This window comes from Protopterus annectens, chromosome 8.part0, assembly GCF_019279795.1.
Source record: "Protopterus annectens isolate FY-2018-M chromosome 8.part0, PAN1.0, whole genome shotgun sequence".
NCBI classification, from domain to species: Eukaryota; Metazoa; Chordata; order Ceratodontiformes; family Protopteridae; genus Protopterus; species Protopterus annectens.
The window spans coordinates 30,386,422-30,409,474 of record NC_056741.1 but is presented as its reverse complement, the minus strand read 5'-3'; positions in this window follow the sequence as shown (position 1 = coordinate 30,409,474).

Here is a 23,053-nt window from a genome sequence, read left to right as displayed (position 1 = left end):
CACACACACACACACACACACACATATATATATATATATATATATATATATATATATATATATATATATATATATATATATATAATTGGTCTAATCGAGTCTGAAAGACCTACTATAGCACATTGCTGTAGTCCATCCAGGAGGAGGCCAAAGCATATACTCTCAATGGAGGGACTGCTGATAGAATAATATGCTTCATCAGGAAGGTATTTCTCAAATAAAAGCAAGAGGACATGATGATGTCACAGGCTTGGTCATTAAGGGTTGCTGAGCATCACACATTACCTCTAAATTATGCACTTTGGACATGAATCACAGCTCGTCATCACTGTAGATGGTAACGCTGGACAAATGTGGAGTGGATGAATTGTAAATGGTGGCGGAAATCTGAGTAGCTCCAATCCTGGATGCATTAAGCTTCAAACAATCATTGAATCATTGAATATCCAGCTATGTATTCATGGCAAGTCTGAAGCTAGTTTGTTTATGATAGTCGTAAAATCGTTATCCAGGTGCTAAAGCAAATACAGAGCATTATTTCCCATAGTTGGATTTTTTCTCTCTGCCCCAACTTAGAATTAAGGAAGGCTTTACTCAAAGATGACAACAATTATTACATATCATTTGTTGACCAGGCAAATGGTCCACTTTATTATCCACTATTACTTCTTTTCAAACATGATAATATAAAACATGTATATATAGATAGATGGATAGATAGATAAAGACAGAAGGATGTAATCCATTTAATTGAACTGACACAAGATCGATGTCCATAATGTCAATGACAAAACATTGAAAAATGGAAAGTCAACAACCACTGTGCATGGTCAAAAGATGAACCTTGGAGCAGCCATACCTTCTGCATCCCCTCACTTGCTGTAAATTATATATATTTCCACTGAATGTTTAGAACACCTAGGGAAATGGCGTATTTCCTTTCCTGGAGATTGTAGATTTCAAACACGTCAACCATCTGTTTCTATCAACCAAACAGAGTTTGATCTTATGTCCATTCAGTCAAATAGACTAAACCCATATAAACATATAGATGTATGAAAAAACTGATAAATACTAATATACAGAATCAGACACACACACACACACACACACACACACACACACACACACACACACACACACACACACACACACACACACACACACACACACACACACACACACACACACACACACACACACACACACACACACACACACGCACACGCACACACACTACTTGTAAAGACTATACGGATAATATATAAGGGAAAACGACCATCAACCAACAGGAATGAAGGTGTAAAATAAATAATGTGTGTAATGTTTATAACATAAATAAACCTGTTCACACAAAATCTAACTTAATACTGAATATCACAACTATTCTTGTAACTCTTTGCAATCTAAATGCAAGTATTTAAAAACTTATTTGTTTAATATTAAAGTGCAATGTGCAGTAAGTAGATTCTTATGTTCTTCTATGTATATATTAAAAAATATTTCCTTTGTAATATTAATAGGAACGAGCACGTTATTTGCATGTTTTTTTTGTAAGCGATATGATATATACAGAACTGATGATATTTACATATTGACAAAAGGTTGATTAAGATATACACACAGAGAGTTTTTTGACATTTCATGTCATAAGTTCTTATGAATGAAAAACTTGCTTTTCATGAATGAAACACTTGTTTTCTATGAATGAAATACTCGCTTCGCAATGAAAATCCAGTGTTTTTTAACGAATACAAATGGAGCGTTCTTCATGAATATTAATGGAGCGCTCTATACAAATTTAGTATTTTTGTTGCAATCATTTTAATTATTTTTAATTACTTTCTAACATTTATTATGTTTCACTGAATACACATGAACTACTTGTTCACATGTTTATTTAGGAATGATGTTGAAGGTTGGGCTTACATTAAACAGTAGCATATTATAGCAATAACCCACGCCTGGGTGTGGGTAATGCTGGATTTACCCACGGTTGGCGTGGTTTGGTCCCGAGGGCAAAGCCCGAGGGACCAAACAAAGCCAACCGTGGGTAAATACAGCATTACCCACACCCAGAAGTGGGTTATTGCTATTATACCATGACATTATTTAAGAAAAGAAACTATTACTTTTCTTAAATAATGGCATAGTATAATGCCTGTTTACTGCCCTTCCGCAGATGTCTGGCATCCGCAGCAGTTCTGATGTACTGCGCGCCTGCACAGTACATCAGAGCTGTGGGCAAAAGCAACGGAGAAAGCAAGATCTCCATTGCTTTTTTTTACTGTTTTTGCTATATTAAATGGGTTTAACATAGCGAGACAGTTTTAAAATAAGCAACGGAGATGTCCGTTGCTTATTTTAAAACTGTCTCGCTATGTTAAACCCATTTAACATAGCGAAACAGTAAAAAATGCAACGGAGATCTTGCTTTCTCCATTGCTTTTTTTTTAAAACCTGTCTCACTATGTTAAATGGGTTTAGCATAGCGAGACAGCTTTAAAATAAGCAACGGAGATCTCTGTTGCTTATTTTAAAGCTGTCTCGCTATGTTAAACCCATTTAACATAGCGAGACAGTGTTTTAAAAGTAGAGTTATACTAATGGAAAAAAGTCCGGGCGACCGGACCTTTTTCCATTAGTATAACTCGATTTACAATGTGCATGCTGGCCAATCAGCGTGCACGTTTTGGGGGGGTCATGGTATAATAAACAGTAGCACATGTTTCACTGTAGCTACTGTGTATTTTATGGCTACTAGATGTTACCAGGTGATTCATAGGATGTAACGTTCTTGTTATATATTTTCTTGCTATATTCTTTCAGGTAACAGCTTGTTTCTTTAAATAACTAAGTGCAAAGCTTGTATTACATCACCAAATTAGTGTATTTAGTCAACAGGAAGTGATGTTTTTACTTGTTTGAAAAAGTTTGGCAACCGCCAAATGAAAGTGCTTACTTGACTTGGATGTTTATTATTTGGATGTTCGTATTTTATGGTTGTATTATTCATTTGAAGTAAAACAAATTTATTCTCCAGCCAGTCTGTGTTTCTACACATTTGTTTATTCTGGGTTTATAGTCTGGAAGAAGTTATCTTACAACTTTTCATTATTTTATTAAATTATATAATTTACTAATATGAGATTTCTCTGGGAGGGTGCACTGGGATAGGATAGAATTTAAAAAAATCCCAAACCACCTCTGATGGCTAAGTAATGGTTTCATCCCTCCTCACACCTGGTGAAGGGGAAATAAATGGGCAAATTGCCTGGAAGGGGGTTGATAACTATCAAGCAGTGGAGGCAAGTAAAATAAAACATATGATTAGTGCTGTTTATATAGCCTTATTCAGATTTGACAGTGACTTCGGTAAAAAACCCTACTCCCTGTATTTTCTGCTCCTAAAGTCTAAAGCTCATCTTCTCTGATTTCCACTTGTTACCATTAGCTTAACCATGTCCTCATTTATATAGATTGTCTGATATAGCTTTATAGAATTCTTTTCCCAGTTATGATTTCAAGGAGTATCCCCAAGACTCATGCTTGATGGACTATACTACTCTTAATTTATAAGAAAAAAATAGTCATGCTTTCCAATAAAATTTGATTCCTAAGGGTTTTGTGGGAGTATATATACTTGGGCATGGGTGGCCAAACATTTACAAGCTTTCTCTGTCTAACTGAGACACAGCTGCCACACCAGGGGTTATTGATTGTTCCCCATCCATTGATCCATGTTTCACTCGAATAAGTGTTAAGGATGAGCTCTGCTTCACATGGATGAGAAGCCTGTTCCAGATAAGGGGAAGCTTCTGGGACATAAACCTGTCCCTCTGGCATGTCTTTTATGTTGCAGGCAAGGTTAAGACCCCTAGATCAAGTTGTACTGATGTTATTTGTTTTACAGATTTGCAACAGGTATGTTAAGGCTGGATTGGAGAATGCAGTGCAAGCCAGGCATAGGTCACCTCTCTGTAGCCTGAAGGAGTCCATGTATAAGGACAAGGCTTTAAGGTGGTCCATGTAGGACTTTTTTTCCACACCATGTATTGTTTTTGTGGGGAACCTCTAAGGACACTCCAGTTGTTGTATATGGCCAGCCAGGTACCTACTAAAGGGGTACTGTACTCAATGATTGGTCTTATGAGAGCACAGTACAATGGAATGATGGCATGTTTGAATCTAGATGCTGTAGCCTTGCTTGTAAGTTGTGTAATACAGAATGAGTTCCTCACTAGAGTAGGAACATGATGAACAAATGCCAGATCACTGTCTACATGTATTCCCAAATCTCTGACTTTAGCATCTACTCTCAGAAGTGTATTGTCATTATAGTAATTTCCTGTGGTGTCCACCTTTCCAAAATATACTTTGATGCACTTTTTGGCACTTAGTTTTAAACCATCACTGTGGCACTATTTATTGGTCTGTGTTAGGCCTTCTTGGAGGATATTTATGTCTTGGGGGGGAATTCACTGACTGCACCCAATTTGCAAGCATCTGCAAATGTGGTCAGCAAGGTGTCCTTGACATTAGTCTTGACCTCAGAAGTGGTCCCAGAACTTAGCAATGAGGTCCCCAACTACTAACTGACCTTTTATTTGGAGAAAACTCCTCTATTCTAACCTCATGGGTCCTGTCTATAACCCAGATGGCTATCCAATGATTAATGTAGGGGGGTTATACCTAGTTTAGTGAGCTTTTCTGCAATGTCCTAGTGGAGTATTGTGTCAAATGTATTGGCTGGGTCAAGGTAGGCAGTATGTGCAATTTTTCCCTCATCCATTGCTTTGGTGAGTCCAAAGTCTACCAAGGTGAGTGGATAAGACCTTCCCTTGACAAACCTTAACTGATTTGTGTCCAATGTTTGTAGATTATGTATGGGTGGCCACGGTTGTGCAGTGGTTAGCGTTGTCACCTTGCAGCAAGAGGTTCTCCAGTTTGATCCTCGGCTGGGTTGTCTTCTGTGCGGAGTCTGCATGTCCTCCCTGTGGTCGTGTGGGTTTCCTCCGGGTGCTCCGGTTTCCTCCCACATCCCAAAGACATGCTTTAGGTGGATTGGATACTCTAAATTGGCCCTAGGTGTGAGTGTGTGCATGTGTGTGCTTTCTGTGGAAGGTTGGGTGCTGGGCTGGCAACTCGACACCGTAAAACTCCACTGCCAATCATGAGCGGACAGGTAATCTGCTGTGGCGACCCCTAACCGGGAAAAGCTGAAAGAAGAAGAAGAAGTTTGTAGGTTATGTATGTCATCATTTAAGATATCCATGATTATTTTGTCCATAGGTTTGCATAGCAAGCTAGTCAAGCTTATGGGTCAATAATTCCCTAGGTCAGTGGATGCAGAGGGATAACTGTTGCAGTCATCCATTCATTTGGCATGAAGTCTGTTTGAGGGCTGTGGTGAAACAGTGTTTTCAGTGGTCCTGATAGCTCATGTTTCGTGCAATGAGGCATCCTGGGCTATTATCAGGACCCATCGGTACAGTGTTCTTGGCCTTGGAAAGCACCTACTCTCTAGTAATATTTAGGGAAGTTATAGATGTGGGTATTCCCTGAAGGGCAGATGGCAGAAAGAGGGGATAAAACTGAAGCTAAATTTGTCATCCAGGAGGTTTGCTCTGTTTTCTGGATCCTCATATGTGGCACTATTTACAATTAATTAAGTACACTGGTATGTATTGCTTTTGAGGTAACTGACTGAAGAAAGCTTTGTAAAGCTAAATTTAACTCAGATTTGGCTTTGGTAGACTTTTCTAACCCCCTGGGTTGCTTGTTTAAGTTGACGAGGGATTTTTTACCTTGTTAGGTATTGTACCTACTATTTTTTTGCTATTAATTTCTTCCTTTTGATATACAACCTATTGATGTTGGGATTCTACCAGAGCAGCTTGTTGTTTGAGTTGATCTTGTGCTTAATCCAGGTAGGTACAGTTGTCTATATGCAGCTGTTAATATGATCATAAAGGGTTTCTTTGAACAGTTCCACATAGGCAGCAATGTTCTCAGGGTTTGGCAGGGAATGAAATTTTGCTAGGGTGTTGCAAAGTAGCAGGAAGTTTGCCATAAAATAATTCCTAAAAGTTCCAGGGTCATCCAGTGTCCCTAATTTTACCTTTACTTCAGAGGAGACCGCTTTATGGTCTGACCTGACTGGCGAGGACATTACACTAGGGAGGATGCAATGTTCATCCATGTTTGTGAGGACATTCACACCTTCCTCCGTGTCTAATTGGTATTAAGAATTGATGGCAGTTAAATACCTACCTGGAGTTCAGTACATGAGAAGCATAAACACAATAAAGAAAGCTTCTAACATTGAAAGGGCATCTCGATTAACCCTGCACTCATTAATCTATTAAGAACACACTGTAAGTGTGCATTAGTTATGCATAATTCAAAGTAATGACTCTACTTAAAACTACACACAGCCATCTCTCACTAATTTTCAGTTACATAGATATTTCATTAAGGCTTACAGGGCATTCTACATTTAAAGTTGTAACCTTAAGCTGACAATAACAGACACACCAGACATACACAAAGACAAAAAACATCGTTATACAGTCAGGCGGTGAACATGCATTGCTGCATGTGACATTCTAGTCATGATATGTGGCTTTTACAGAGAAAGGACAAAAGTGACCCCTGACCCTTCAGTGGCTTTTGAATGGCAATCCAAACAATACCAAACAAAAATGTTATAGAGTTATATGGTACCACCTATAAAAACTAATAAAATAAAATAAAACAAAGAATATCAGGGAAGGTCTTCCAGGATTTAAATACCAGCTCACTAGAGCAGCACTATCTCTAAACACTAAAGGGCTGTACAAAATAACTCTAAAATAAAATCTACTCCTTCATTAAACAGTGCTTCACTCACTTGTAATAAAACTCTGTTCTTAATCTGCAAAACTCTAAGAAGCTTCAGAATTTGGTGATTCCATTCTGAATCTCATTTCGCTGAATCAAAAGGGTCTATACATTTGTCACTAATGTTTAAAAATTTTGTCTCTCTCCCTCTCACGCTACACACACACACACATACACACACACACACACACACACACACACACACACACACACACACACACACACACACACACACACACACACCTTTCTCTCCCTCTATGTACACACACACACACACACACACACACACACACACACACACACACACACACATATATATATATGTATATATATATATATATATATATATATATAAATCACTAAAATCACTACTAAGCCATGGACAATATCTTACCTGCTGTAGTTTAGGTGGGGGTTACCCTTTAATAGGGAGTATGTAGGAAGCAGGAAAAGGCAAGAAGGTACTGAGAATCAGCTGATATTGGAAATGTTATCAGACCCACTAATGTTGCTGAGGTAAAAGATGAAGCTGAGTGCATTTCACAGGTAGCTATAAGGTAGTCAGAACGTGTCCCTATAAGGAGAAGTGTGCAGAGTGTCCTTTGAACTAAAATGACTGAAAGCTGTTATGCTGCTGAAACACTTGTAAATGGTTAAAAGTACCGACATGTACTGGTTAGAGAAAATCTTTGCCAGTACTGTTTGTTGTGGATTGTCCAAGCTGCATGAATAATCAGCAGAGTTATTTTAAACACCCGCTTATCAGAAAAAAAGAGACTGAACGTTTTTGTGTTGCTTTTTTTCTGAAGCACTGTTGGGTAGAGCCTCATGCATTAAAGGAAAACTGCAAAAAATCAAAATAAATGAAAAAAAATTTCTGTTTTTGTTATTCCCCACATCCTGGCAAAAAGTGGAATATTTCATTGTTTCATGTAAATAAACCACTTTCAAACCTGAAGAACTGTTAAGAACTGTTTTCTGGTACTGTAATACCATATATATATATATATATATATATATATATATATATATATATATATATATATATATATATTTATATATATATGGCATCATTTTTAAACACAGTTTTTAAGAAGGATAACAAAAATAATCTCCTTTTTATACAGTTTGCAGAGTACAAAAATGTTGAGTTGCACTAATGATATGAATACTTTCTCACAGATGCAATTCATTGCAGTGCAGTCAGCTTGTATAAAACTTTTATCATCCAGTTCAACAGTTTTAGCAAACTGTCAAGAAGCGGTGTTCTTTTTATAAATAGCTCCACTGCACTCGCAGCAGCATCCCAAACATGGTTTCAGTTGTCCTCAAGACTGTACATGTTGCCTTTTCTTTCCTGTCATAGCTGTCTTAAAACTCCCTCTCCAGATTCCCAAGACCTTAAAGTCCACATATCTCTGTTTCTTACAAATAGAAGCCAATTTATGTTGCCAGAGGCAGCTTATTCCCATATGCACACATGCACACACACACACACACACACACACACACACACACCAATACATGTCAACCTCCTAGCACAAATATTGCTCTCGTAAACTTAAGAAAGTTTTTCTTAGAATAAAAGGTTTTGCAGTGGCATGCATTTTCTGAAGGATATAGAGTTTGAAACTCAGAGGTCAGGCATTACTTGGTGAGTCCAGTCCTCAATTGTTTTCCAGAAAACTGTAAATTTTATTAGGAGCAGGCTAAACATATAAGACAAAAATCTGAACATTCTTTGAATTCCTGCAGCTGAGATGTATGATACACACACAGACATCCACACATAACTGTGCAATGCAGATAACTCATTAACATGGACATTACTAACTGTACCGTGATGTTAATCACACATACAGAAGTAACTGTGTGAGCTGCTCTATCACATTCAAACTAATTATGCTTGAAGGGTTGATTACAAACAGTACTTCTGTTTCACTCTGACATATCCATTCTACTGAATTTATGGTATTTAGTATCACGGTTAACCATATTAGGTGTGAGAAATTACTTCTTAACAAGAAGTGCAGAAAATGCTTTTCTTGTTCATCTAAAAAAGATTTTCATACATCTCCTTTGTGACTCACAGCCTTAAGCAATTGTGATCTAGCTTCTGGTAAACAAAAATGTGACAATTAACTGACTGCTGGTAGGTGTTAAGTTAAAATGCTTTTTATGGTATGTGTTAATGAGTTAAGGTGCTTTCAGTGAAATGCATATTATTAGAAATATGTACATTTTAATTTTGTCTGTTTTTTCAATATGAAATCTGCTTTTTTCCTATTTTTATTAAACAGGCCAAAATATAGTTGAATAGTAAATTATGTCGTTTTTTTAGATAATTTAATGTCCGTCTACACTGTATTGTGATTCTTTTATGCATAATGAATAAATAAACTTTATGTTTGCAAACATTCTCTGGGATTCATTAACAATTGTGCAGGTGCCGTGCTAAACCTACACTATGTAAGCATGTTAGCGAGATCAGCAGCAGCGCTGATCGAATATGCATGATGCTCATTGTGCGTACACATTTGTAAACACCTTTTCATGGCGAAGAGTAGTCTTCACAGCCACTAAAAGGTGTTTTCAAGCAGGAGCACAGAATGTAAACAAAGTTGCTTGCTTATAGGCAAACCTGACATACGAACAAGCGCTATAGCCCATAAATATGAAGGTCGGGTATTGTGAAAGAATACTGAAGGAGGGGAAGTGAAACGAGAGAATTATACACAAATATAAGTATTTTTAATGCATAATTAATTAATGTGGGAGGGGAAGTGAGTAAACTCTTCTCATATTCTGCAGGCAAATGTGCTAAAGTGTGAAAGAAGCATTTCTGACATAAATCTTGTAATATTGATGTGATGATAATTAATGTTAATGATGATACCAAACTTCTGCACATAAATAAAAATGAACATGCTCACATCGGATGTGAAAGGGATATGTCTACATTGTAACAAACGGTAGTGAAAATATGATATACGTTAATAAAATGCTGAGATAACAGTTAGCAAGGACAGAAGATGCATTATAAGATGACTGTACAGACCGCAGCTATTGCATATGAGATGTATATATAGATTATTTATGTATGCAAGCCGACACTACTGGTGTATTCACCACCTCAGCATGTATACAAAAGAACAAATGGACCTTAAAGCTCTAATGTCAGGTACATCGGAAAAGTACATGTTTTTTCAAAGAAATTTCAGTGGCACCCATAGGAAAGGGGGTTTTCACCTGCAAACATGTAATAGACAAGCAAGTGTTGTATATTCATATGAATTTTAAATGGTAATGTAACAGCACCAGCACACAGCATACATAAATGAAAAATTATAACACAAATTGCATGATGTCATGATTTCAACAGTTTCTGATGGTCTGGCAGCATGCCATATGGTAAGAAACTTTTATGGAGTCCATCATCTGCAACTAACCTGTTTTATGCGATGAAAATAATTGCAGTAATAAAGAAATGTCTGGATGAAAACATGCATTACAAGCATAATGTGAGAATGACATAATAAACATTTGCAGCATATCAATTTTGAACACATCAGAATAAATATCAGAAAGATGCATAACAATCATAGATGCCAAAGAAACATGCATATCAGACATGTCATGAAGAACATCCTCAAAGGGCTTATGGCACTTTCCTGTCATAAGGGCTATGGACTCTCTAATTTATAGAACAAGGCCTGAAAAAGGTGGCCCCCCTGACTATGCCATAATTGTTGTTGGTATTTAAACCACTGCTGTCTTACAGGTAGATTTTACCAGATTCAAACCCCTGCCTGTTATACTAGGCTGTCTCCAGACCTCTGCACTGACAGTGTGTATGTATGTGTGTGTGTGCCACATCAGATAACAATGGAGGCTGTCACAAATAACTGAATGGAATGCATGCACTGAGAAAGGAGTTCTGAATATAATATGAAGAATAAAATTTAGCCAAAATGCAGGAAAAGAGATACACATGTCACTGCCCACACAACAGTGAGTAATACAGTATCAATGCTTCTTTGACAAGGAAGTTATTTCCCTTGTATATTACACACACATAACATCAGTACATTCATATAATGTTGATCTTTCAGTAATTGAACAGAAAGCTATGAGACTGTACCAACTAATGACATGTGGATGAACCACATATCACAGTAGAAGTCTTAACATAACTGTGATAATCCACCTATGCTAACTTATTACATTAGCTGTATTCATTGTAAACAATCTCTTTCAGATAAAAGGAATGGTGGAGGCCTCTTACACCGTAAATGGACACATTGTAACTGTAGTGGGTGGAAGAGACCTCTTACACTGTAAATGGACACATTGTAACTGTGGTGAGTGGGAGAGACCTCTTACACTGCAAATGGACACATTGTAACTGTGGTGGGATGGTAGAGGCCCCTTACACTGTAAATAGACACATTGTAACTGTGCTGGATACCATTCATGCAATACAGTATAAGACACAAGAGTGCTAACAAGCACTGAATGTGGATGTCAAACAAATCAGTATTTGAAAACAGAAAATACATGATATTGTACAGGATGATGCCCCATGGTAGAAGTGTCACTACAATTGTGAAATGTGTTGGTATGTGAAGGTATTCAAGTTATGCTGCAAGGGATATGTGTACCTATAATTGTTATACTAAGTCAACAGGTTAAAGAATGTTGTCTCCGTCTCTCGTGCCAGAGGATAATGCTTTCTACATATGTTACATAAGGAAAATGTGATCACATATCATTATTACTCTGAATAAAAGCATTGTATGTGAGAAATTATCATAGAGTTTTGTAAGAGGAATCAACATCTATTTGCGTACACAGCAAATCTGTTTGACAATAGTGTTAGAGACATGGGCAGTCACAACAAGACTAACACAATGTAGTTTGAGCAATAATGGCTGGATTTGGACTAATTACTCAAACTCACAACCTAAACATTAATGCCTGAATTGCAAGCACTACAGGACATTTTAAAGTAGAAATGGGACAGTGTACATTTCAATGGATGGCATCGCCAGTGTGTATTAGCTGGATATTTATGCTAAAAGTGGTTGAAATCCAGAGTAACACTGTACAGCTGCACATCATATATATTTATATATATATATATATTTATATATATATATATATATATATATATATATATATATATGTATATATATATATATATATATATATATATTTTTATATATATATATATATATATATATTATATATATATATATATATATATATATATATATATATATATATTTGTATATTTTATTTATTTATTTATTTAACATTTGTTGACCGGGAATGTCCGACTAGGTTCCACAGATCCTGTTTTCAGCAGAGGCCCAGGGAGAAATGCTCCAGAAGCATGTTTTTAGAATGTGGGAGTAAACCGGAGTACCCAGAGGAAACCCACGCAAATGCAGGGAGAACATGCAAACTCCACACAGAAGGCACCCCAGCTGAGAATTGAACCGGAGAACCTCTTGCTGTGAGGCGACAGCATTAACCGCTGCACCACTATAAAGAGTATTTTACACAGTATGAGGTTGAAAGACACACTCACAGCTGGCCTCTGAAATCCTACCTATTTAGTTACACAGTATACAAAGCACAGTATCAAAGTCATGCAACACAGGAGAATTTGCACTCCAAAGGTGAGATACTGCAGTTATGGTAACATTATACAATCATTGTATGACCAAATAGTTATTTTCCCTGTGGATGTTAGGATTTGCTAGTGTAACAGTGTGCCACTCTAAATCCACCTATTAAGTAGAAGTGTGCATAAAGGTGGTTGTAAGGTGGCCAACAGTATATACCAGGAATCACAGTCAGACTATGCAAGCAGTGTCGGACTCAAACCACTTATCGATCCACATACACCATCTATACAACACATTCTCAACAGCCAGTGCCACAGGAGAATACTAAGAACACATGAAGCATACAGCATCTATGAAGGGATGACATCAGCCAAGGAGATGTGTCTGGTAAATTACCTTTAGAGCAATCTGGAGTTGTAAAAGTTGCAACTGTAAATGTATGCAAAACAATCCTGAATTAATTTGCAGTCGCACACACACACACACACACACACACACACACACACACACACACACACACACACACACACACACACACACACACACACACACACACACACTTGTGGAAGTTAAGCACCACTGTATTCAAACCTCCTATGTATCTATTATGCATTCTAGAGAATAGTGCAAGAAATGCAAACACCACAGGAGACGTCTGTCATTTAAAAGTGTGAGAGTTAACTTTTGAAAGAATGACCTCATCAGTTTACACCAGGGGTATAGCCAGAGAATAGAATTTTTTAGTCATGTGTCTTATTGCTGCCCCAAAAAAACATCTGTCATTTGAAAAGTGGGAATGGCCTCCCTTAACAAATGATTGAATCACTATCCCTCTAAAATATGAATTAGATATTTTTTCAGACTATGAGACCCCCTATTAGAAGCATGAATGCATACAGTTGTGGACATAGTATGGCCTAAAAAAAAGCAATAGTCTATCTAACTACTGTATAGAAAATTGTACTCAATAAGTACAAACAGTATTCCTAATGCACACTTGTGTTGCAAAGAAGTTGTGGGTTGTGAAATGTAGGATTAGGGGGTGATGCAGTCATCTAGCAGTTTAAAATATTTAATCAGCATAGAAGAGTATTGAGCATATGCGCATCTAACTGTAAGCACCCTCAGTCGTCCCAATCACACACACATAACTTTCCCATATTAAGCACTGAATCTCATACCTATTTAGTAACACAATAGAGAAAGCACTGCATTAACCACGAGCACCACAGGAGAAGTTTGACACTTAAGGGGGGAGAGACTGTACTTTTGTCAAGATAACCTCATCAGTATGTTTCAGAAATGATGTTTCAGTCAAAAAGTGGAATAATGGAGCTGTGTAAACATGTAAATGTGTTCTCCTCAGAGGAAGTGGAAGCAACAACAGATGTTACACACACATGGGGGATGACAGCATCACCACCTCCATGATTACTGCTCCTAGAGGGTATCACTACACCTGCAGTTGAGGCGGAGCTACATGATGCTGGTGGAGCAGATAGGGCAGGGGTTGTGGAGGCAACTCTGGCAGGTTGTGAACCTGAAGTGCTGGGTGTCTGTGCTGCCATCTGTGGAGGTATGGTGGGCTGAGCCGCAGTGGTCAGTGTACCCCTCTGTGCTGTTAGTCATTTATTTTTCAGCAAAATTAAAACTCCCCAAAAAATAAAAAAGAAAGAGAAAGGGTGGAGGAAGACCTAGCCTCTTTTAGGCAATGCCAAACTGAATTCACATCTGACATAGCAAATCAAAACCAATAAAATCTAAAGGTGTTCATAGGTTCATAGGGTCATAGATGTATACAGGACTAATGGCCCTGGAGCCTTTACAAGCCTAGTCCATAGAAGTGCCCTGGCATCGTGCTGCCCGAAGTTAGTTCCCAGTGCCTCTATCAAGTAGAGCCACTGGAGTGATCTCCAGGGTGAACTTTCTATTACCCATCCACTCATCAAGATTTCTCTTGAAGAGGGACAGTGAGGTGCTCTGCTTGACATGTATGGGAAGTCTATTCCAGAGCACGGGCAGTCTCTGGGTGAGGTACCTCTCCCTCCAGCATGTTCTGTTGATTTTGGTAATGAGGTCGAGGTCTCAGCAGCGTGTGGTGTGGAGGGATTTGGATTTCTTTAAATGTAGCATTTCTAACAGAGCTGGGTCAGACATGGCTTTGTAATTCACGCAGAGATCACCTCTGAGTAGGCGATATGAGACAGAGAATAGCTGGAGTTTTTTTAGTCTGTCTGTGTAGGACATGTGTTTAATGCCTAGGATAATCTTTGTGTGGTACTTCTGTGGCCTGTCCAGCTGTTGCAGGTGTCTAGTGAAGTACATGCTTAAGGGAGCATTATATTCCATGACTGGTCTAATGAGGGAAGAGTAGAGAGAGACGATGATCTCTTTCTTCCTTGATGCAAAACCCTTGATAAAGAGATGTGCCACATAGAAGGACTTTCTGACCACAGTGGCAATGTAGTGGTCAAAGGAGATGTTGCTGTCAACCTGTGTCCCCATATCTCTTATGACACCTTCAATGTTCAGTGGGCTCCTATTGATGTGGTAATTAGTGGGAACTGAGTTTTTACCAAAGGGGTTGATGACGCATTTTTGGGCATTCTGCCTAAGACCATGGTTTCGACACCAGTCATTGGTCTTAGTGAGGCCTTTCTGTAGGATGTCTACATCACTTGGGGAGTTAATAATGGCTCCCAGTTTGCAGTCATCTGTGAACTTTGTCAGCCAGAGTCCCTTTGTGTTGGCCTGGACTTCTGAGAAGTAGATGCCAAACAGGAGAAGACCCAGGACCAATCCTACTGCTCAATGCTATGAGTCTAAACAAGAAACTCCACTCCCTAGAAACTCTCTTTACCCTTGAGAATTCTGATGTCTGTGCAGTCACCAAGACATGGTTTAAAGCTGCAGGGAGCACACCAACACTGCAAGGTTATAATGCCTTCCACACATTTAGGCTAGCTACTTCACAGGCAGGGACTACAGGTGGAGGTATCTCTATTTACATCAAAAATAAATATACCTCAAGGCTGGTCAAACAGGACAATGCAGCTGAGCTTCTCCACATTCAAATCACCATAGGTAAAATCCCATACCACTTCCTTGCAAGCTATATGTCCCCCCTCTGTGACCCAGAAAACACATAGCATCTATTTAAGCTTATTGGAAATACTCACAATCTCAATACCATATTCATGGGCAAATTTAATTACCCCAGTATTAACAGGGAATTACATATGAAACAAAATGCGCAGGCACAGAGATTCTTGGATTTTGTGAACACAAACTCCCTGGACCAGATTGTCATTATGCTGACCAGGAGCTCAGACATACTGGATCTGGTCCTCACTAATATGGGACAGTGATGTGCAACCCCTAGTGTAATGTCTTCTCTGGTAAAGCCAGACTACAAAATGGACTCCTTTGAAGTAAAAATAAAATCAGAACCACAGCTAATTATAGAATGTTCAGGAACTTCTCAAAGGTTAACCTTCTACTATTAAGTGATAACCTGACAAAACTTTAAGCCCCTATACACCCTGAGAACACTGCTGACTATACACAACTCTTCAATGAAACCTTGTACAAACATGTTAATAGCTGTATAGAGGCAGCTGTATCCATCAGAAAGAAGTACAGAACTAACTCAAAAAACAAGTCACCCTGGTGGAATCACAACATCAATAGGCTGTATAACAGAAGGAAGAAAATCATGGAATAACTCGGAGGCATAGCACTCAGCAGGATAAAATCATTCTCATCAAACTAAATAAACAACTCAGTGGACAAATAAAGTCTGCCAAACTTGAGGTAAATCTGACCTCCCATACCAAGAGTAACAACAAGGCATGCTTTGGCTATGTCCACAACCTCAAAGGTAATGTACAGTTGTGTGTATTGTTAATGGACCCACCTATACTGAGCCAGTAGATATAGTAGATATAGTAAACCTACTGGCAGACAAAATTCAGTTCTAACTTTACCCCCCTCTCCCCCTCAACATCCCCTCAGGAAATATCATTAAATGTAACCCCCACCACAACCACTATCACTAGGGAACAGGTCCTCAATGCTCTCTCTAAAGCCAACAACACTGTCTTGATGGGCCCAGACAATATCCCAGGATGCCTTCTAAATCTCATGAAACATGACCTATCAGGCCTTCTAGAATTGTCGAATTGTAGCCACCAAACAGACTTTGTGCCTCACAAATGGAGAACAGCAATAGTCATCCCTCTACACAGGGGTGTTTCATCTACAGACCCTGGAAACTACAAACCCATAAGTCTAACTAATCACATATTCATAAACATGGGAAGAATTATCATGGAAATGAGTGATAATGTCATAGGAAACCTCCAAACACTGGACCCAACCCAGTTTGGTTTCATCAAGGGCAGGTCATGCCTAATTAACCATAGACAAACCATGGGCAAAATGATTCACACTGCCCACCTCAACCTGGCCAAGGCATTTGACACAATAACCCACTCAGGCATTGTAGAGAGATTCAAGTGGTTAAGTATAAACCCTTATGTCACCCAGAGGGTAGCCAGCTGGTTTATAGTCAGTACCCAGAAAATTTTAATTGGGGAGTCCACCTCTACAAAGAGGCTGGTTACAAGTTGAATCCCTCAAGGATCAATCCTGGGATGAATCCTTTTTGGCATCTATTTCTCTGCAGTCAAAGCCAATGTTGAGGGTGTCTGGCTGAGTAAATTTGCAGATGATTGCAGATTAGGATCTGTCATTGAATCCCCAAACTGACACTAATGTTTTCCAGGAAGGGCTGACACAGACAGATAACTTGTATCAGAACCACAGACTAAAACTAAATGCCAAGAAATGCATAATAGTATCCTTCAGGAAGTCATCCACCCCTGGTAATATTGACAACACATCCCTAAAAGTCAACCCAGTAGTCAGGGATTTGGGGACACATATAGATAGCAATCTAGTCTTTGAGCATAATGTGTCTACAGTAGGAAGGAAATCATTCCAAGCTGTGCAACTTATAAACAGAGGTATGGCATCTAGGTCTAAGGAAGTCATTGTTCCACTGTATTTGGCATTCATCAGACCTATCACTCAGTGCAATGCCCCCTTTAATATGTACCTAACCAGGCATTTCCAACAACTGGAGGGTCCACAGAGGTTCCTCACTAAAAGAATACAGGGTGTAAGTAACATAGTCTGTGCAGACCATCTCAAAGCCCTATCCCTGTACGACTCACTCTCTTATATGCTGTTGAGGGGAGATCTATGCCTGGCATAAGAAGCATTGTCAGACTCCACCCTGATGGACAACCTGCATATCTGCAAAACAAAATTACCCATTCAATATACTTAAATCTTACCTGTGATACAAATAGGACCTGCTGGAGAGACAGGTATGTATCCCAGAGACTACCCCTTCCCTAGAACATGGTCTCCATTTATGAAGTACAGTTCCTCCTAAACGAATTCAGGTGTAACTTGGGCAGTTGGATGGGAAACAGGAAACTCATCCCTGGTTTGGCACGTATGTCTCTAATGAAAACAGACTATAAATGGTTCTTCTCACAGGCCTTTGCTTGCAAATGGTTCATCTCTCAAATCCTTGCTTACACATATCAAAGGTACTGATACTTTTTAGAGATTTGGGATACATGGATAGGCTTAAAAAGGCCCATACATCTATGAATCTATGAGACAAAAAAAAAGAGATAATTAGATACATGGAATGTCACAGTACTTTATTTTTTCAATAACCTTTGTTTGGAAATACATAAACAATTATGATATTTTACTATTGTACATCTTTGCCACATGCATACATTATGGAAAAGTATTTATGTGTCATAAACTAAACTAATTTCACTGTTCTGATATAACAGAGAGCAGCCTTTATTTCCCTATCATAGATTAGAAATATGCATTCAAATGTAATAAATATTTATTTATTTATTATTTTATTACTTAACATTTGTTTACCAGGAAAGTCTGACTGGGACAGAGTGTATTTTCAGTGGATGTCCGGGGAGAAACGCTCCAGATGCATGTCCTTGGAACCAGAACACCTGAAGGAAACCTATGTGAATGCAGGAAGGACATGCAGACTCCGCACAGAAGGCACCCCAGCCGAGAATTGAAGTGGAGAACCTCTTGCTGTGAGGTGATAACCCTAACTGCTGCACCACCAAAAAAATACTACATGGTACCTGTTGGGGAATCAAACCTCAGTCTCCTGAATGACAGGTGGGATACTCATCACTGTACTGGCAGGAAAATATACAGCTACTGCAATTTGATTTCTCCTGACACATTATTACTATTAATATTTTATAAATACTTATCAAATAATAAAAAGTAGTTGCTGCTTCTGGGTATTGAACCAGCACACACAGCTAAGCTGCTGTTCTCATTGTCGAATACAACCAGCAAAAGTTACTGGGGAAAGCATGCATGCTTGAGATGAAGGCTGAGGTATGCCTGCTCAAAATGCTACTGCTTGAGGAAATAAAAAATACATTTCTGGCTTGAATATGGACCTCAGTCATATTTACCCCATACCGTTCTGAGGTGAGTTAATCTCTCCTGGTGAGCCTCATGGTTTGCAGCTATCACCTCTTCAGTTGCACAGTACAAAAAGAAAAGAAATATATACGAAAGCATAATGAGTATGTGCATTGGTTAGCTAGATCATTAATGCCACATGAAAAACAGGTTACGAGTGAGTACACATACACAACTGTGGGGTGTTTCCATTCTTAAATTTTGCCCACCATTGGATAGGCAGTCATGCTAGTACTTCTTAAGGTCACTATAGTGGTGTCGATATTATTCCCCAATGCATGCAATACCAGTGGAAAGAGCCTTGGCTAAGCTATTCCAAACCTCAACCTTATAGCGAAACCCAGTATAATCCCCCTGCAGGAGCCTATGGCTGTAGCACTGCATGAGAAGTGCTGCAAATATCCTGAAATCCTCAACACCTCTCCTAAACTTAGCACCATTCTCTCCCTCACCAGTCAGGTCTGCCAAAATCAAGACAACAAAATATGTCTGAATTGGCACCCAATTCAGATCTTGTGGCTACCTGGTTGAGTGCAAGGATGCATAGTGTTGCCAACTGCATTTGTGCAACTGAAAGCAGATGGATTCCGGGCAGACACATTAACACTACTTATATAAAACAGGGCTAAAGGTGTGAAACATGGCATTGAGATTTGCCATGTGTGATGCTCAACCTATTGCCACAGGTTCCAATGTTCAGCAATGGAGTGCTTAATGGCAGGGCTTTTAATCCTTGCAGTATGGAAGGAAAAAGAGGATGAATTGTGACATATTGTGATTTCAGGGCTTACACAATATTAAAATATTGTACTAGCTGGGAATCAAACCCATGGCTAAAACATGAAACTTCAATTATTAATTGACATTGCCACAGAAGAACTACCTCTCAAGCAAGGAAATTAGAATTATACTAATTTGAGAACAAATGGAGATACACTTCAGACAAGCTTGTATGTGTGTGATTTTAATTAGTAGTGGGAATGCATTCCTATATAAAAGTCATAATTTCTGTATGTAAATATATTTCAGATGGATGCAGTTAACTGAGCTGAATAATACAGGTGGGAGAATGTTACATACATCACAAGACTTAACTGTCCTAAACACATAGTTGGGCTATGTGATGAGTCAATGATTACAAAAAAAGTATTGTGCTTGTCATAAGTATGCAAGTGAATTTTGTATTATTATCATCATTGTCAAGTGTAGGAAATTGGGCACACATTAGCATGAGGTTAGATATGAAACATTAATAGTATTTGCTAAATAGAAAAGTTTACTTATGCAAGCATTACTGATACATTGCTTGCAACTAACATGGTTAACATTGGGCCGGATTCACGATGGCTTGCATGGAGTCTAAGAGTAGAGTAAGACTCCATGCAGCCATCATGTCCGACGAGCGATCCAGGAACAGCCTGTAGGGGCATGTAAGAGAGCTCCTAAAATGGCTCTTACACGGACAGGGCTGGGACATGCAAATCACCTCAATTGCAGGCAAAAGGCATGCAAATGAGGTAGATTTGTGATTCAGGAAACCCAAACCTGTCCAAGTAAGAGCAGTGTTATTTGCAGAAATGTACTCAGTAGACAACTGAGTACCGTTCTGCAAATAGCAAAACAGAGCCGTGACAGCTCCAAATAAAGGTTGCATCCAGTGCAGGAAGCATGCCAATGGCCAAATATATGGCCATTGGAAATGTTCCCTGATGCAAAATTAAAATAAAAATAATTTTTTACGCCGATTTCCGATGTTTAAGCGTAGCCAAGCGCCGCGCAAATGGGCATGCGCTCTAAAACACAGAATACTAAAAATTATAACCCACAAATGTGGATTTTATTGAAATTGTTAATGTACAATGCAAGGGAATGGCAGGCTGAAGACAACATGGCCACCAAGTAGAGGTTGCTAAGGGGGGAAGCTCAGTCTAAGACATGTAACCAAGCATTAGTAGGCAATCCTATGTAAATGAGTGTTAGGATAGTGAATCGTTAGTTTACATAGCAAATGCGCACAGTCAGTGGAGTGTAGGAGTAGGATATGGGGAGTAACAGAATAGAAGATAGGTGACATCACGAGGGGGGGTATGTTCAAAAGAAGTGAAGCTCATTGGAGCAGAGTGGCATGTGTCCGCTGTCAGTTAGACATCATGGAAAGAGGTGTGTCAACAGGTAGGCTAGGGAGAGCCAAGAAATGGAAGGTGTATACCGTGGATAACACCAAAGTTTCTTGCTGAGCGTGCATGCACACGTCTGCGCACGTGTAAACGCAAGCAAGACAGAGTGCACGCATGTAAGCGTGAGTGCACGTGTTTAAGCCGGAGTAAGCATGTATAAGGCTGTGTAAAGAGTTGTAAGTGTGTTTGCGCTGGTGTGCATGTGTTTTAACCTGAATAAGCAACTTTTAGTCCATGTAAGCATGTGTGCACGTGTGTTAGCTGCTGTGAGTGTGTTTGCGCTTGTGTGCACGGCGCTCCCCCCCCCCCCTGAGGAAACAGAAAGGAAAAAGGAAGCACAACAAATAGTAGGAAGCTACCAGAGAGTACTAGCAGAGCTAGTAGGTGAAAACAATCAGAATCAGGCAATTACACAGGCAGTACACTAACCCAGCCCAGCCTAGTACTTAAAACTCTGCCAACAGTCCATTATGTTTCTCACAACAGACACTGCAGTAAGCTAATAGAAGTGAAAACTGAAAAAGCTTTACTGAGACAAAGAAATGTTAGGGGCTGCCATTGCTGTTATAAGGCGACATATGCAACAGGCTGAGGGTGGTGACAATGGAAATGCTGCTGGACAACCCACAGTGAGGAGATGGAGAAGAGTGTACAGGCCCAGGGTAACCTACCAGGGGCTACATGAGCTGGAGATAGTGAAGCACTATAGAGTGGACAGAGACCTCCAGCAGCAAATTGTTGAGCTGTGCAGGCCATGCCTCACACACAGAACCAACAGCGGGGAACCCATCCCAGTGGAAACCAAGGTATGTGTTGGCCTAAGAATATTAGCAACAGGTACCTTCCAGAGACCAACTGGTGATATGATGGGGATATCACAGGCATCAGCATCCAGGGTACTACACCAGTTCCTGGTTGCCATGTCAGCACATGTCGGTGATCATGTATATTTCCCCAATTCCCGTGAGGTATTGGCCAGCAATATGCGTCTCTTCCAGCAAATAGCAGAATACCCTGAGGTAGTGGGTGCAACAGACTGCACACACATATGCATCAAAGCACCAGCCGGCGAGTGGGGTAGGGTCTACTTCAACCACAAGGGCTTCCCCTCCATCAGCTGCCAAGTCATGTGTGATGCCCAGGGCATAATACTGAATGTGTGTGCAGGCTGCCCTGGAAGCTACCATGATTCCCATATCTGGCATCTGACACAGCTGTACCAGACATTTGCCAATGGGGACATCCCACATGGTCACCTAGTGGGTGATGCTGGCTATGCACTGGAGCTGTGGCTGATGACACCCATCAGAAATGCACACACACCTGAACAGGAACACCATAATGAGGCACACGCACAAACACGTAATGTAATAGAGCATGTGTTTGGGCTGCTCAAGTCACGGTTCCGGTGCCTGGATACATCTGGTGGAGCCTTGCAGTACTCACCAACTACATGTACCCAAATTGTCATGGTATGTGCTATGCTACATAATATGATCCTGTGAAAACAGCTGCAGCAAGACCAGCAGAGGCCTGGGCCAAACAGCCCCCCACCATTGCCAAGGCCATCACAGGCAGAGCGTGACTCGGAGGAGGAACAACCTGAGCCTGCCCCAGTAGACAGAAGGAGGTGTGCCCAGTATGCTTTGGCCTTGTCAAAGAGGCAACGCATAGCACATACACTGGCTCAGTAGGAACTCTGGAAAGGATACCCCTCGCCAACTCGCACATAAAGTAAAAGGGATGTCTAAGTTGACACTACCTGCTTCCAAACATGTGCAGGGAGTGTAGTATGCGCATCCA